Source organism: Balaenoptera physalus (genome assembly GCF_965194825.1).
Source record: "Balaenoptera physalus genome assembly, chromosome: 5".
NCBI classification, from domain to species: domain Eukaryota; kingdom Metazoa; phylum Chordata; class Mammalia; order Artiodactyla; family Balaenopteridae; genus Balaenoptera; species Balaenoptera physalus.
The window spans coordinates 145374905-145392340 of record NC_138884.1 but is presented as its reverse complement, the minus strand read 5'-3'; positions in this window follow the sequence as shown (position 1 = coordinate 145392340).

The window sequence follows — 17436 nt, the reverse complement described above, 5'->3', positions numbered from 1 at the left end:
TCCATCAATCCTAAATGATTATATATATATATATTTTAAATTGGGGTATAGTTGCTTTACAATGTCTTGTTAGTTTCTGCTGTACAAAGAAGTGAATCAGCTATATGTATACATATATCCCCTCCCTCTTGGACCTCCCTCCCACCGCCCCCCCCATCCCACCCATCTAGGTCATCACAGAGCACCGAGCTCTGTGCTGTACAGCAGGTTCCCACTAGCTATCTGTTTTACACGTGGCAGTGCACATACGTCAATCCCAATCTCCCAATTCATCCCACCCCCCCAACCCCATGTCCACACGTCCGTTCTCTACATCCACATCTCTATTCCTGCCCAAATACGTTCATCTGTACCATTTTTCTAGATTCCATGTATATGTGTTAATATACGATATTTGTTTTTCTCTTTCTTACTTCACTCTGTATGACAGACTCTAGGTCCATCCATGTCTCTACAAATGACCCAATTTCATTCCTTTTTATGGCTGAGTAATATTCCATTGAGTATATGTTCCACATCTTCTTTATCCATTCATCTGTTGATGGACATTTAGGTTGCTTCCATGTCCTGGCTATTGTAAACAGTGCTGCAGTGAACACTGGGGTACATGACTCTTTTTGAATTATGGTTTTTTCAGGGTATATACCCAGTAGTGGGATTGCTGGGTCATATGGTAACTCTATTTTTAGTTTTTTAAGGAACCTCCATACTGTTCTCCATAGTGGCTGTATCAATTTACATTCCCACCAACAGTGCAAGAAGGTTCCCTTTTCTCCACACCCTCTCCAGCATTTATTGTTTGTAGATTTTTTTGATGATGGCCATTCTGACTGGTGTGAGGTGATACCTCATTGTAGCTTTTTTTTTTTTTTTTTTTTTTTTTTTTAACATCTTTATTGAAGTATAATTGCCTTACAATGGTGTGTTAGCTTCTGCTTTATAACAAAGTGAATCAGTTATACATATACAATATGTTCCCATTTCTCTTCCCTCTTGCATCTCCCTCCCTCCCACCCTCCCCATCCCATCCCTCTAGATGGTCACAAAGCACCGAGCTGATCTCCCTGTGCTATGTGGCTGCTTCCCACTAGTTATCTATTTTACATTTGGTAGTGTATATATGTCCATGACACTCTCTTACCCTGTCACATCTCACCCCACCCCCTCCCCATATCCTCAAGTCCATTCTCTAGTAGGTCTGTGTCTTTATTCCCGTCTTGCCACTAGGTTCTTCATGGCCTTTTTTTTTTTTTTTTCCCCTTAGATTCCGTATATATGTGTTAGCATACTGTATTTGTTTTTCTCTTTCTGACTTACTTCACTCTGTATGACAGACTCTAACTCCATCCACCTCATTACAAATACCTCCATTTCATTTCTTTTTATGGCTGAGTAATATTCCATTGTATATATGTGCCACATCTTCTTTATCCATTCATCTGTCGATGGACATTTAGATTGCTTCCATGTCCTGGCTATTGTAAATAGAGCTGCAATGAACATTTTGGTACATGACTCTTTTTGACCTATGGTTTTCTCAGGGTATATGCCCAGTAGTGGGATTGCTGGGTCGTATGGTAGTTCTATTTGTAGTTTTTTAAGGAACCTCCATACTGTTCTCCATAGTGGCTGTATCAATTTACATTCCCACCAACAGTGCAAGAGTGTTCCCTTTCCTCCACACCCTCTCCAGCATTTATTGTTTCTAGATTTTTTGATGATGGCCATTCTGACCGGTGTGAGATGATATCTCATTGTAGTTTTGATTTGCATTTCTCTAATGATTAATGATGTTGAGCATTCTTTCATGTGTCTGTAGGCCATCTGTATATCTTCTTTGGAGAAATGTCTATTTAGGTCTTCGGCCCATTTTTGGATTGGGTTGTTCGTTTTTTTGTTATTGAGCTGCATGAGCTGCTTGTAAATCTTGGAGATTAATCCTTTGTCAGTTGCTTCATTTGCAAATATTTTCTCCCATTCTGATGGTTGTCTTTTGGTCTTGTTTATGGTTTCCTTTGCTGTGCAAAAGCTTTTAAGTTTCATTAGGTCCCATTTGTTTATTTGTGTTCTTATTTCCATTTCTCTGGGAGCTGGGTGAAAAAGAATCTTGCTGTGATGTATGTCATAGAGTGTTCTGCCTATGTTTTCCTCTAAGAGTTTGATAGTGTCTGCCCTTACACTTAGGTCTTTAATCCATTTTGAGTTTATTTTTGTGCATGGTGTCAGGGAGTGTTCTATTTTCATACTTTTACATGTACCTGTCCAATTTTCCCAGCACCACTTATTGAAGAGGCTGTCTTTTCTCCACTGTATATGCTTGCCTCCTTTATCAAAAATAAGGTGCCCATATGTGTGTGGGTTTATCTCTGGGCTTTCTATCCTGTTCCATTGATCTATATTTCTGTTTTTGTGCCAGTACCAAACTGTCTTGATTACTGAAGCTTTGTAATATAGTCTGAAGTCAGGGAGCCTGATTCCCCCAGCTCCATTTTTCGTTCTCAAGATTGCTTTGGCTATTCGGGGTCTTTTGTGTTTCCATACAAATTGTGAAATTTTTTGTTCTAGTTCTGTGAAAAATGCCAGTGGTAGTTTGATAGGGATTGCATTGAATCTGTAGATTGCTTTGGGTAGTAGAGTCATTTTCACAATGTTGATTCTTCCAATCCAGGAACATGGTATATCTCTCCATCTATTTGTATCATCTTTAATTTCTTTCATCAGTGTCTTATAATTTTCTGCATACAGGTCTTTTGTCTCCTTAGGTAGGTTTATTCCTAGATATTTTATTCTTTTTGTTGCAATGGTAAATGGGAGTGTTTTCTTAATTTCACTTTCAGATTTTTCGTCATTAGTGTATAGAAATGCAAGAGATTTCTGTGCATTAATTTTGTATCCTGCTACTTTACCAAATTCATTGATTAGCTCTAGGAGTTTTCTGGTAGCATCTTTAGGATTCTCTATGTATAGTATCATGTCATCTGCAAATAGTGACAGCTTTACTTCTTCTTTTCCGATTTGGATTCCTTTTATTTCTTTGTCTTCTCTGATTGCTGTGGCTAACACTTCCAAAACTATGTTGAATAATAGTGGTGAGAGTGGGCAACCTTGTCTTGTTCCTGATCTTAGTGGAAATGGTTTCAGTTTTTCACCATTGAGGACAATGTTGGCTGTGGGTTTGTCATATATGGCCTTTATTATGTTGAGGAAAGTTCCCTCTATGCCTACTTTCTGCAGGGCTTTTATCATAAATGGGTGTTGAATTTTGTCGAAAGCTTTCTCTGCATCTATTGAGATGATCATATGGTTTTTCTCCTTCAGTTTGTTAATATGATGTATCACATTGATTGATTTGCGTATATTGAAGAATCCTTGCATTCCTGGGATAAACCCCACTTGATCATGGTGTATGATCCTTTTAATGTGCTGTTGGATTCTGTTTGCTAGTATTTTGTTGAGGATTTTTGCATCTATGTTCATCAGTGATATTGGCCTGTAGTTTTCTTTCTTTGTGACATCTTTGTCTGGTTTTGGTATCAGGGTGATGGTGGCCTCGTAGAATGAGTTTGGGAGTGCTCCTCCCTCTGCAATATTTTGGAAGAGTTTGAGAAGGATAGGTGTTAGCTCTTCTCTAAATGTTTGATAGAATTCACCTGTGAAGCCATCTGGTCCTGGGCTTTTGTTTGTTGGAAGGTTTTTAATCACAGTTTCAATTTCAGTGCTTGTGATTGGTCTGTTCATATTTTCTATTTCTTCCTGGTTCAGTCTCGGCAGTTTGTGCCTTTCTAAGAATCTGTCCATTTCTTCCAGGTTGTCCATTTTATTGGCATAGAGTTGCTTGTAGTAATCTCTCATGATCTTTTGTATTTCTGCAGTGTCAGTGGTTACTTCTCCTTTTTCATTTCTACTTCTATTGATCTGAGTCTTCTCCCTTTTTCTCTTGATGAGTCTGGCTAATGGTTTATCAATTTTGTTTATCTTCTCAAAGAACCAGCTTTTAGTTTCATTGATTTTTGCTATTGTTTCCTTCATTTCTTTTTCATTTATTTCTGACCTGATCTTTATAATTTCTTTCCTTCTGCTGGCTTTGGGGTTTTTTTGTTCTTCTTTCTCTAATTGCTTTAGGTGCAAGGTTAGGTTGTTTATTCGAGATGTTTCCTGTTTCTTGAGGTAGGCTTGTATTGCTATAAACTTCCCTCTTAGCACTGCTTTTGCTGCGTCCCATAGGTTTTGGGTCGTCGTATCTCCATTGTCATTTGTTTCTAGGTATTTTTTGATTTCCCCTTTGATTTCTTCAGTGATCACTTCGTTATTAAGTAATGTATTGTGTAGCCTCCATGTGTTTGTATTTTTTACAGGTCTTTTCCTGTAATTGATATCTAGTCTCATAGCGTTGTGGTCGGAAAAGATACTTGATACGATTTCAATTTTCTTAAATTTACCAAGGCTTGATTTGTGACCCAAGATATGATCTATCCTGGAGAATGTTCCATGAGCACTTGAGAAAAATGTGTATTCTGTTGTTTTTGGATGGAATGTCCTATAAATATCAATTAAGTCCATCTTGTTTAATGTATCATTTAAAGCTTGTGTTTCCTTATTTATTTTCATTTTGGATGATCTGTCCATTGGTGAGAGTGGGGTGTTAAAGTCCCCTACTATGATTGTGTTGCTGTCGATTTCCCCTTTTATGGCTGTTAGTATTTGCCTTATGTATTGAGGTGCTCCTATGTTGGGTGCATAAATATTTACAATTGTTATACCTTCCTCTTGTATCGATCCCTTGATCATTATATAGTGTCCTTCTTTGTCTCTTGTAATAGTCTTTATTTTAAAGTCTATTTTGTCTGATATGAGAATTGCTACTCCAGCTTTCTTTTGATTTCCATTTGCATGGAATATCTTTTTCCATCCCCTCACTTTCAGTCTATATGTGTCTCTAGGTCTGAAGTGGGTCTCTTGTAGACAGCATATATATGGGTCTTGTTTTTGTATCCATTCAGCCAGCCTGTGTCTTTTGGTGGGAGCATTTAATCCATTTACATTCAAGGTAATTATCGATATGTATGTTCCTATTCCCATTTTCTTAAATGTTTTGGGTTTGTTATTGTAGGTGTTTTCCTTCTCTTGTGTTTCTTGCCTAGAGAAGTTCCTTTAGCATTTGTTGTAAAGCTGGTTTGGTGGTGCTGAACTCTCTCAGCTTTTGCTTGTCTGTAAAGGTTTTAATTTCTCCATCGAATCTGAATGAGATCCTTGCTGGGTAGTGTAATCTTGGTTGCAGGTTTTTCTCCTTCATCACTTTAAGTATATCCTGCCACTCCCTTCTGGCTTGCAGAGTTTCTGCTGAAAGATCAGATGTTAACCTTATGGGGATTCCCTTGTGTGTTATTTGTTTTTTTTCCCTTGCTGCCTTTAATATGTTTTCCTTATATTTAATTTTTGACAGTTTGATTAATATGTGTCTTGGTGTGTTTCTCCTTGGGTTTATCCTGTATGGGACTCTCTGTGCTTCCAGGACTTGATTAACTATTTCCTTTCCCATATTAGGGAAGTTTTCAACTATAATCTCTTCAAATATCTTCTCAGTCCCTTTCTTTTTCTCTTCTTCTTCTGGGACCCCTATAATTCGAATGTTGGCGCGTTTAATGTTGTCCCAGAGGTCTCTGAGACTGTCCTCAGTTCTTTTCATTCTTTTTTCTTTATCCTGCTCTGCAGTAGTTATTTCCACCATTTTATCTTCCAGGTCACTTATCCTTTCTTCTGCCTCAGTTATTCTGCTATTGATCCCATCTAGAGTATTTTTAATTTCATTTATTGTGGTTTTCATCATTGCTTGGTTCCTCTTTAGTTCTTCTACGTCCTTGTTAAATGTTTCTTGCATTTTGTCTATTCTATTTCCAAGATTTTGGATCATCCTTACTATCATTATTCTGAATTCTTTTTCAGGTAGACTACCTATTTCCTCTTCATTTGTTAAGTCTGGTATGTTCTGACCCTGCTCCTTCATCTGCTGTGTGTTTTTCTGTCGTCTCATTTTGCTTATCTTACTGTGTTTGGGGTCTCCTTTTCACAGGCTGCAGGTTCGTAGTTCCTGTTGTTTTTGGTATCTGTCCCCAGTGGCTAAGGTTGGTTCAGTGGGTTGTGTAGGCTTCCTGGTGGAGGGAACTAGTGCCTGAGCTCTGGTGGATGAGGTTGGCTCTTGTCTTTCTGGTGGGCACGTCCACGTCTGGTGGTGTATTTTGGGGTGTCTGTGGCCTTATTATGATTTTAGGCAGCCTCTCTGCTAATGGATGGGGCTGTGTTCCTGTCTTGCTAGTTGTTTGGCATAGGGTGTCCAGCACTGTAGCTTGTTGGTCGTTGAGTGAAGCTGGGTCTTGATGTTGAGATGGAGATCTCTGAGAGATTTTTGCCGTTTGGTATTACGTGAAGCTGGGAGGTCTCTTGTGGACCAGTGTCCTGAAGTTGGCTCTCCCACCTCAGAGGCACGGCCCTGATGCCTGGCTGGAGCACCAAGAGCCTTTCGTCCACACGGCTCAGAGTAAAAGGGAGAAAAAATAGAAAGAAAGAAAGAAAGAAAGAAAGAGGCTATAATATAGTGAAGTAAAATAAAGCTATTGTAAAGCAAAGCTATACAGACAAAATCGCACCCAGAAGCATATACATATACACTCACAAATAAAGGAAAAGGGGAAAAATTAATATATCCTGCTCCCAAAGTCCACCTCCTGAATTTGGGATGATTCGTTGTCTATTCAGGTATTCAACAGATGCAGGCACATCAAGTTGTTTGTGGAGTTTTAATCCGCTGCTTCTAAGGCTGCTGGGAGAGATTTCCCCTTATCTTCCCTGTTTGCACAGTTCCTGGGGTTCAGCTTTGGATTTGGACCCGCCTCTGCGTGTAGGTCGCCTGAGGGCGTCTATTCCCTGCCCAGACAGGACGGGGTTAAAGGAGCAGCTGCTTCGGGGGCTCTGGCTCACCCAGGCCGCGGGGAGGGAGGTGTACAGAGGAGGCGGGGTGAGCCTGCGGCGGCCGAGGCCGGCGTGACGTTGCACCAGCCTGAGGCGGGCAGTGCGTTCTCCCGGGGAACTTGTCCCCGGATCACGGGACCCTGGCAGTGGCGGGCTGCACAGGCTCCTGGGAGGGGCGATGTGGAGAGTGACCTGTGCTCACACACAGGCTTTTTGGTGGCGGCAGCAGCACCCAGCGTCTCACGCCCGTCTCTGGGGTCCGTGCTGATCGCCGCGGCTCGCGCCTTTCTCTGGAGTTCGTTTAGGCGGCGCTCTGAATCCCCTCTCCTTGCGCGCCGCGAAACAAAGAGGCAAGAAAAAGTCCCTTGCCTCTTCGGCAGCTGCAGACTTTTTCCCGGACTCCCTACCAGCCAGCTGTTGTGCGCTAACCCCTTCAGGCTGTGTTCACGCCGCCAGCCCCAGTCCTCTCCCTGCGATCCGACCGAAACCGAAACCCGAGCCTCAGCTCCCAGCCCCGCCCGCCGAGCAGACAAGCCTCTCGGGCTGGTGAGTGCTGCTCCGCGCCGAGCCTCTGTGTGGGAGTCTCTCCGTTTTTTTCCTCTGCGCCCCTGTTGCTGTGGGGTCTGCGCTGATCGCCGCGGCTCGCGCCCTTCTCTGGAGCTCGTTTAGGCGGCGCTCTGAATCCCCTCTCCTTGCGCGCCGCGAAACAAAGAGGCAAGAAAAAGTCCCTTGCCTCTTCGGCAGCTGCAGACTTTTTCCCGGTCTCCCTCCCAGCCAGCTGTTGTGCGCTAATCCCTTCAGGCTGTGTTCACGCTGCCAGCCTCAGTCCTCTCCCTGCGATCCGACCGAAGCCGAGCCTCAGCTCCCAGCCCCGCCCGCCCCGGCGGGGGAGCAGACAAGCCTCTCGGGCTGGAGAGTGCTGCTCGGCGCCGAGCCTCTGTGCGGGAATCTCTCCGCTTTGCCCTCCGCACCCCTGTGGCTGCGCTCTCCTCCGCAGCTCCGAAGCTCCCCCCTCCGCCACCCGTAGTCTCCGCCCGCGAAGGGGCTTCCTAGTGCGTGGAAATCTTTCCTCCTTCACGGCTCCCTCCCACTAGTGCAGGTGCCGTCCCTATTCTTTTGTCTCTGTTTTTTCTTTTTTCTTTTGCCCTACCCAAGTACGGGGGGAGTTTCTTGCCTTTTTGGAGGTCGGACGTTTTCTGCCAGCGTTCAGTGGGTGTTCTGTAGGAGCAGTTCCACGTGTAGATGTATTTCTACTGTATCTGTGGGAAGGAAGGTGATCTCCGCGTCTTACTCTTCCGCCATCTTCCCGAGGACTCTCCCTCATTGTAGCTTTGATCTGCTTTTCTGTAATAATTATGATGTTGAGCATCTTTTCATGTGCCTCTTGGCCATGTAAAAGAAAGAAATTAGAACACTCCCTGACACCTTACACAAAAATAAACTCAAAATGGATTAAAGACCTAAATGTAAGACCAGACACTATAGAACTCCTATAGGAAAATATAGGAAGAACACTCTGACATAAATCACAGCAAGATCTTTTTTGACCCACCTCCTAGAGTAATGAAAATAAAAACAAAAATAAACAAATGAGACCTAATGAAACTTAAAAGCTTTTGCACAGCAAAGAAAACCATAAACGATATGAAAAGACAACCCCCAGAATGGGAGAAAATATTTGCAAACGAAGCAACTGACAAAGGATTAATCTCCACAATATACAAACAGCTCATGCAGCTCAATATCAAAAAAACAACCAAGCCAATCAAAAAATGGGTGGAAGACCTAAATAAACATTTCTCCAAAGAAGACATACAGATGGCCAAGAGGCACATGAAAAGATGCTAAATGATTATATCTTGATACTTAACAAAATCCTCATCAAGTTTCCCACACTGAAAGATCCACTTTAAACCAGGGCTAAACATCATAAATATCCCTCCTCCTGTTACGAGCCCTCCTCCTACTAAGACCGGCTAGATAATGCTCTCCTTTACTATGGGAAGCAATAAACTTTGTCTTAGCAACAGCCTGTGTGGAGGTATTCGGGAGGAGCCAGCGTTTGACAGAGCTCTCATGAACAGTGCTGGGATGAACTTTCTCATGGATGTCTTTTGGTAACATATGAGTATATTCCTGCCGGGAATGTATCTATGGGAGGAGTTGCTGGGTCGTGGGATGTGTGGATTTTCAGTTTGAGGGATACTGCTAAATAGTTTTGCAAAGCAATTGCTTTCAGACTTTTTGATTTTTGAATGTATCTTCTATTAAAAAATTAAATTACAATGCAAAAAACAAGGATTAAAAAAGCAGAGTCAATATAGTCAAAATGTGTGTTTATCTAGCCGTCAATAAAGGAAAAACTGTATTTTATGGACAAAAATATCCTGGTTTTTCAAAAAATGTAGGTTATGCTGAAGCAAATCTAATTCTTCAAGGTCTGCTGCAGCTAGGACCAAATATACCACAAGAGCCTTTGACTCTTTCTGCTCTAATTCCACGTTCATTAAGCAGCACTCTCAATTATGAATTCCTAATTGAGAATTCAAGATACCTTGCGTGCTAGACATCCCTTATACTTTGCCTCACATCCTTTTGGATCCACTTCTGATTTCAACTATAGCTAGAGGAACTAGTTGTAATCGGTGCAGGTTTTGTTTTGTTTTATTTTATTATTATTTTTTTAATTAATTAATTATTTTATTTTTGGCTGTGTTGGGTCCTCGTTGCTACACGCAGGCTTTCTTTTAGTTGCGGTGAGGGGGGGTTACTCTTTGTTGTGGTGCGCGGGCTTCTCTTTGCGGTGGCTTCTCTTGTTGCGGAGCACGGGCTCTAGGCGTGCGGGCTTCAGTAGTTGTGGCTCGTGGGCTCTAGAGCGCAGGCTCAGTAGTTCTGGCTCACGGGCTTAGTTGCTCCATGGCATGTGGGATCTTCCCGGACCAGGGCTTGAACCCATGTCCCCTGCATTGGCAGGCGAATTCTTAACCACTGCGCCACCAGGGAAGCCCTGGGTGCAGGTTTTGACTCCCATTGTGCTGATGGTATCATGCCTCGAGCATGCCTTGTGTGACTTTACTTTTGGCCCTAGGGCTTCTTCAGTGACACAGCGTGCATGGGACACAGAAGGGAGCCCTGAAGGGGGAATGTTGGAGGTGAGCGTTTGCTGGGGCAGTGCTCAACCAATGATGGGTAAATGCTTCTCCCAAGTAAGAGATCAGTTTCTGAGTCAATCCTAGCCCCTGAACCAGTTCCAGGAGGCTTTATCTTAATACTGACCCGGGGATTTTTGCAGAAACTAATGCCTGTGGCCGGTGATTTTTATTTTGGCCAGCCAAACAATTAATTCTGTTATTTTACTAACACTTTGCGGGTTATTACATTCAGTAGTTATACCTGACACACCTGTAAAGTCTTTTAATTTTCGTGAAGTGTTGTCTTCAATCCACTCTTCTGCAGAAGGATAGAGCATTCTCCAGCACCGTGAGTTTCATTTTCACTTTCCCTATCAGAATCAATCACTAAGGTTTTTTTTTTTTCGTCTTTTTGTTGGTCTAATATTCACATCGTCTGAATCAGAACTATATTCTGAAGAACTCTCATCTTCTGAGACACTAGTACATATGTCGCTCAGACAGTCAGAGAAAGTATCTGCATAAAATTCACTGAAAAATTCTTCTTCACTCAAAATTTCACGATGTGTCATTTTTGAAAATTTTACGGTAAGAAACTTGCATTTACAATATACACAAGGTTGGAACAAAAACCTAACGGAGCAAAATGTGAATGATAATAACAGTCATAAGTTGTATAATGGACCCTTGATCAATTTTAAGCTCTAACAACTTCTCATGGTGATGTTAATTGTATCACTCCCTAAAAACGTATTGATAACGTCTCCGGTCAATAATATTTGGGTAACAAAAGACGTGTTAATATGTCTCTGGTCAATACTGTGTTAAGCAGCATAAAAGTTGGGTTCTTTTATCCTTTAACCCCAGCACAAATGTGATGTCTGTGACCCATACTCAGTTGCATACATTTAAATTCTGGAAAAATATAAATTCCTTGTGAAGTTTGGAGCCTGAGGGCTGGGCGAGAGAGGAGAGCTGATTCCACAGTCCCTCTGAGTCTCTCATCTGTGAATGGTGACTGCAAACCCTGTCTAGAATTTGGATGGTCCGATGGGAGATGCTGCAGTTCCAAGCCCACACATTATTCCCGTACACCAGCTTCTGGCAAGTAGACACGAAGAATGCCCCAACTGCATGTTAGCGTGATAACTCGGATGCTCTGCTTTCTGTTTTCAGGGCAACCAAGCTGTTGGCCTCCAATGTGACTCTGTCTTATACGAGCTATTTCACAAACCTTCACACAAAGCAAGCTCCTCATACAATTACAGCCTTAACTTCCACAGTGCCCTCCTACTGTTGCTGAACATTTCCACCACAATATCTGACCTGACCTTAAAGACGCCCTCTGCTGCCCTCTGTGTGACAGAACAAGGACAGGTGTGGAGCCGCAGCTTGGAAGCACCGCACTAGAGGAAAGGGATCCAGATATCCAGACAGAAGCCTGGGTTTGGCTCTTCTTATGCCACAGACATGTTCTTTGAGCACAAAGCTAGGAAAGTTCCTGGACACCTGTCAAATATTTCAGGTCATAAACGGGGAGATATCTTTTCTCTTGCTTCCCTCCTTCAGGTGTATATTGGAAGACCCTGTCTGGACCCTGCCTTGTACCCCATATTCAGCATGACCTGCTCAAGGGCTTCAAAGTGTGCAGGATCTGGTGGAATGGAAGGTCTGTGCACTTGTAGACTGTGCGTTGAAGCCCATGTTTCACCTTCAGCGTATGAATACTATGTAGAAGACTTTCACTGGGCACATCCAGAGAATCCCTGGCCCTGTCCTATTAGAAAGCCCAGATTCTATCTGTCATATTCTTTGCATCTCTTCTTCTTTGTAGTTCTGTGAGTTTTTTTCTTTCTTTCTTTCTTTTTTTAAATTTTTAAAATTTATTATTTATTTATAAATTTATTTATTTTTGGCTGCGTTGGGCCTTCGTTGCTGTGCATGGGCTTTCTCTAGTTGTGGCGAGAGGGGGCTACTCTTTGTTGCGGTGCACAGGCTTCTCATTGCGGTGGCTTCTCTTGTTGCGGAGCATGGGCTCTAGGCGCGCGGGCTTCAGTCGTCGTGGCACGTGGGCTCAGTAGTTGTGGCTCGCGGGCTCTAGAGTGCAGACTCAGTAGTTGTGGCGCACGGGCTTAGTTGCTCCGCGGCATGTGGGATCTTCCCGGCCCAGGGCTCGAACCTGTGTCCCCTGCATTGGCAGGCGGATTCTTAACCACTGCCGCCACCAGCGAAGCCCTTTTCTTTCTTTTTAAAATGTCTCCTTTTCTGTTTCCCTCTCTTCTTTTTCTCCCTTAGTTGGCAATTACTACTTTAGGCTTTTATTGAATAGAGTTCCATGTTTCAAATGCTTAATTTAAATATAATGAGGGCAGCTTTGATTCCAGTATAACTTGTGGAATATTTTTCCACTGTAAGCAAGTGTGTGCTTCTGGTTATAAAGCTCTGTGATCTCAGGTGAAGCTATTTTTGTTCTGGATCTGGGAGCAAATCCCATTCAATAGTTGGGTTCTGATCCTATCACTGTTACCCCTATTACTACAATGCTGCCTTTCTTAGTGGGACAGAGGCGAACTGCTCTAGTACAGTGAGGTTGTATCAGTCAGGGTCCCAGCAGGAAACAGAAGACATACTTGAAACACATTAATTCGATAGAAGTTTATTCTCAAAGGCTCTATTTCAAAAGGTATGGTATAGGGGAATCACAGGGAATGGTGTAGTAACCTGGCCTAGCAGAAGTGGAGGTGTTACTACCCTCAGGCCTACAGAATTTAAGAGAGAGTGGTGTAGCTTTAGCCTCCTGGAGAATAACAGTAGCCAGCTTGAATTTACCTTGCAGGGAGGGAGCCTCTATTCTTCGCAGAACCACCTGGGCTGCCCATTCACTGAACTCAACTGGAAGCCCCAGGACTTTGATGTCATCCACAAGTCAGCTGCCTGGGAGCAGAGATCAAGATGGAGGAGAGAGGAGAGTGGCTTTGGAGAGACAAATGGGAGGTATCTGGCACAAGGGTACAGGTTTTTCCAGTCCATATTAATCTAAGTCATGATTAAATATCATTGAAGCCTCACCACTGTGGGTGAGGAACCCAATATTATTAGTCAACCCTTATTTTGGGTTACATATAGAGCAACTTCTGTGGTCCTGACAAGATGTCCTCTGGCAATCACTCCTGGCTGCACATAATGCCCTGTGGAAGGCTGGTCCTCCACTGTCTCTCTGGAATTGCTGCTCAGGGCGACTCAGCTGCAACATCTGCTAAGTGTTCGTTTTCACAGTTCATAGGTCCTCCTCCTGGAAACCGTGAACCTTCTTCTATTTCCCATTACTCATGGTGGTCCCTTCACCTACACTCAAAACACACGGTCTCCTTCATTTCCCCCTTTTGATAATCTGACTAAATCTCTTAGTGGACTTAGATCAGCATCTTAACAGTGACATCCCTACAGGGACCAGACAGGTATCAAGTGAGTGTTGGGTTGCAGGGGGGTGGGGGGGTGGGGGGGGTTAAGTATAGGGTGGAGCTGTGAGTCGAAGAAATGTTTCACATTCCTTTTACTCTACGGTCAGGTAAATCACAGGGCAAACATGATGCTAAATGACAGCTGAAACTTGAATTCAAGAAATACTGGGGCACTGGCTTATCTGCTTTAGCTGTTTGCTGCCATTTGGGAATATAGGCTATTTTAAGACATACTGGTAATTCAGATTTTCAGGTAAAGCCTCTCAATTTTTAAACACTGACAATGGGGAGCTATGGCAAGGTATGAAGACAAACACTACAGTGTCACGTGGAGGAGATTAAGAAATAAACTTTTTTTGAGGGGGGATTTACAAAGCTGAGGGTCAAGAAGAATAGGCATGTAGTCCCCTGTCCTTTCATCACCCCACATGGGAGGGTGCTGGGTCAGGTGAAGCTGCTGGACACGCAACTTCCTTTGGAAGAACTGTGTACACCTGCTACTTCTAATAATGCAAGTGTGAAAAACCATCTGGGTGTAGGGAATAGAGTTTTGAGCATAGGCACCAAGCAGCATGGAGTAAATACCAGCTATGCAGGGAGTTGTTTGGAAATGCCAGCTGTTACCTGGAAAAGTCATAAGAAGGTGGATTTGTACTCCTGAGAGAAGGAAGCCCTGGTCCCATGGAAAGTTAGACTCACCAAGTGCTGGTCAGCTCATTGCTAAGAACTTGAGCTCCGTAGGATAATCCTGTTTGTTCCTCTGCACTGCAGCTAATTTACAAATCTTAAAACACTGAATACACGTCAAACAAACAAAATACGTCTTTGGGCCACCAGTTTGAGGACTCTTGAGCAGACATCAGAAACAAAAATGCCTACTTGGGGACTTTCTACAAAGGTGAAGACTTTCCTTATGTCTCCTTTTCAACCCTCACACCAAAAAGGCATCCTCCTTTCCCCTGAGGTCAGGGAAAACCCAAATATTAGGAGGAAAAATTAAATCACTGACTATTCTCCTGGGGAGGAGAGGGGTACATTTCATTGAGTTCCGATGGGTCGGCAGCAGATAAAAAGCAAAACACAAGTAATTTTTCAATACCCTGTTATAGTAGATTCCTTTTTCTTTTTTAACATCTTTATTGGAGTATAATTGCTTTACAATGGAGTGTTAGTTTCTGCTTTATAACAAAGTGAATCAGCTATACATATACATATATTCCCATATCTCTTCCCTCTTGCGTCTCCCTCCCTCCCACCCTCCCTATCCCACCCCTCTAGGTGGTCACAAAGCACGGAGCTGATCTCCCTGTGCTATGTGGCTGTTTCCCACAGCTATCTATTTTACGTTTGGCAGTGTATATATGTCCATGCCACTCTCTCACTTTGTCCCAGCTTACTCTTCCCCCTCCCCATGACCTCAAGTCCATTCTCTAGTAGGTCTGCGTCTTTATTCCCATCCTGCCCCTAGGTTCTTCATGACCTTTTTTTTTCTTCTTTAGATTCCATATATATGTCATAGGATATGGTATTTGTTTTTCTCTTTCTGACTTACTTCACTCTGTATGACAGACTCTAGGTCCATCCACCTCACTACAAATAACTCAATTTCATTTCTTTTTATGGCTGAGTAGTATTCCATTGTATGTATGTGCCACATCTTCTTTACCCATTCATCTGTTGATGGACACTTAGGTTGCTTCCATGTCCTGGCTATTGTAAATAGAGCTGCAGTGAACATTGTGGTACATGACTCTTTTTGAATTATGGTTTTCTCAGGATATATGCCCAGTAGTGAGATTGCTGGGTCGTATGGTAGTTCTATTTTTAGTTTTTTAAGGAACCTCCATACTGTTCTCCATAGTGTCTGTATCAATTTATATTCCCACCAACAGTGCAAGAGGGTTCCCTTTTTTCCATACCCTCTCCATCAAGTAGATTCTTAATAAAAGACTTTTCTCTACCAGTAGTGTTGAACAATAGTCAGGATTGAGGCTACAAAGAACAAAGAGCTTTATCTGGGGTCTTAAGAATTGCAACTCAAGAGGCTAAGATTTGGATAAAACCCAGAGTGTTCTATGGAAGAGAAAGAGTCAGGGGGCTTAAAAAGACAAAAGCCACAAGGTTGTTAAAGTTGCCTGACAGGAAATGTGATGGCCTCTGAAGCAAGCTGGTAAATATTTGTCCTTGAGGAATCACTAGTTGCTCTAGGGTAAGTGTCTGATAAGCATCTTGAGTAGGACAATAGGTGGGCGAAAGGTCAGATTCCCTGCAGGCTGAGTTGTGCATAAGTCACACCTCCTCAATGGCCTCCCTGTTCCATTTTAAGAGAGCTCCCTTAGCAATACCAGTAGATAAATTAGAATCTTTACAACTGACCAGAGAAGGAGAATGTCCTTATGGGAGGAAATGACTGGACTAAAGGATCCTCTCCTTTTGTTTTTTGGAGTACTTGCTCACGACTTCTGTGCTGCCCACGCTCACTGGCTCAGGGTTGGGGTGTGGGCAGCAGCTACTACTCCCTGTTAATGCTCTAGACCACATGTCGATTCAACCCCTTTTTCTTTGTCTCCATAGCACAGCTAGACAGGGCTGTCCAATTTAAATTAGACTGTAGTGATGCCATAAGAAAATATTCATTCACTCATCATTTAACAAACATTTATTTGTGCTTCCTAGGTGTCAGGCATTGTGCTAGGTTTAGAGACATATTGGCGAGCAAAACAGACACAGTCGCTCCTTTCCTGGTACTCCTCCAGGGCTCATCCAAAAAGGGTGCTATAAATTGGATAATCTTAATTACAATACATGTCTTGCTCAACGTCCTATGTTCTATTATACAGAACTTTCTGAGCTCCTGGCCTTTATCCGGGTGGTGGAAGCTGCCTTACTTATCCTTGGCTACATGGATATCCTCTCTCCTCAGAATCCAGGTGCAAGAGAAGAAACACCAGGCTTGTTCATTGTCCAAACTCCATAAGTCAGCCTCATCTAGCTTAGTTTCCTTTTTGAAGACACTTTTCCTTTCCTGGGCAGACTTCCTTTACCCACGAGTGTCCTCAGCTATTTCCAAAAGATAAACATATCAGAATGCAACGTAACAACCCCAGATACATAACACAGAACTAGAGTTGTGGTGAGGTGTCTCTTCACAAGTATGTGCTTCAAATTTCCTCCTTTTAAAGAGACAAGTAAGGATAGGGAGGGTGGGAGGGAGACGCAAGATGGAGGAGATATGGGGATATATGTATACATACAGCTGATTCACTTTGTTATAAAGTAGAAACTAACACACCATTGTAAAGCAATTACACTCCAATAAAGATGTTAAAAAAATAAAGAGACAAGTAAGAGTTGACATGATATTGCAGAAAAACAATACAGTTGATCAGGTCTGGAACCTATCATCTCTGAATAGTACTTTCAATAGGCATATTCTATTTAGTTTAACATTTGGAAATTAAACTTAACAGCTCTTTGATGTTTGGCATAATTTTCAAGAAATACTGAGCACTGACTTCCATGGGGTAGAAGAGTATTTGTAAGTGATCTGAAAATTAACTTGCCACTCATTTTGAATTCGACCAATATTGAGCACATATTTTGTATCAGATACTGTGCTAGGTCTAGAGGGTGTAGCAAAAGACTCAGGAACATATATATTAGAACTATATTATATATAAGGAATTTAATAAATAATTATAAAAAACATAGCATGTGTATATATGTGTTTGTATGTAACACGTGTAACTGGCTCAGTCAGAATTCATTTGGAAAAGCAGAGTTACTCTGTGTATTGTGGCATAAAGAATGAATTATAGGAATAAGTCCTTATGCAACTGTGACAAGAGCTTGGGAGGTGAAGGTCCGGATATGGGAGT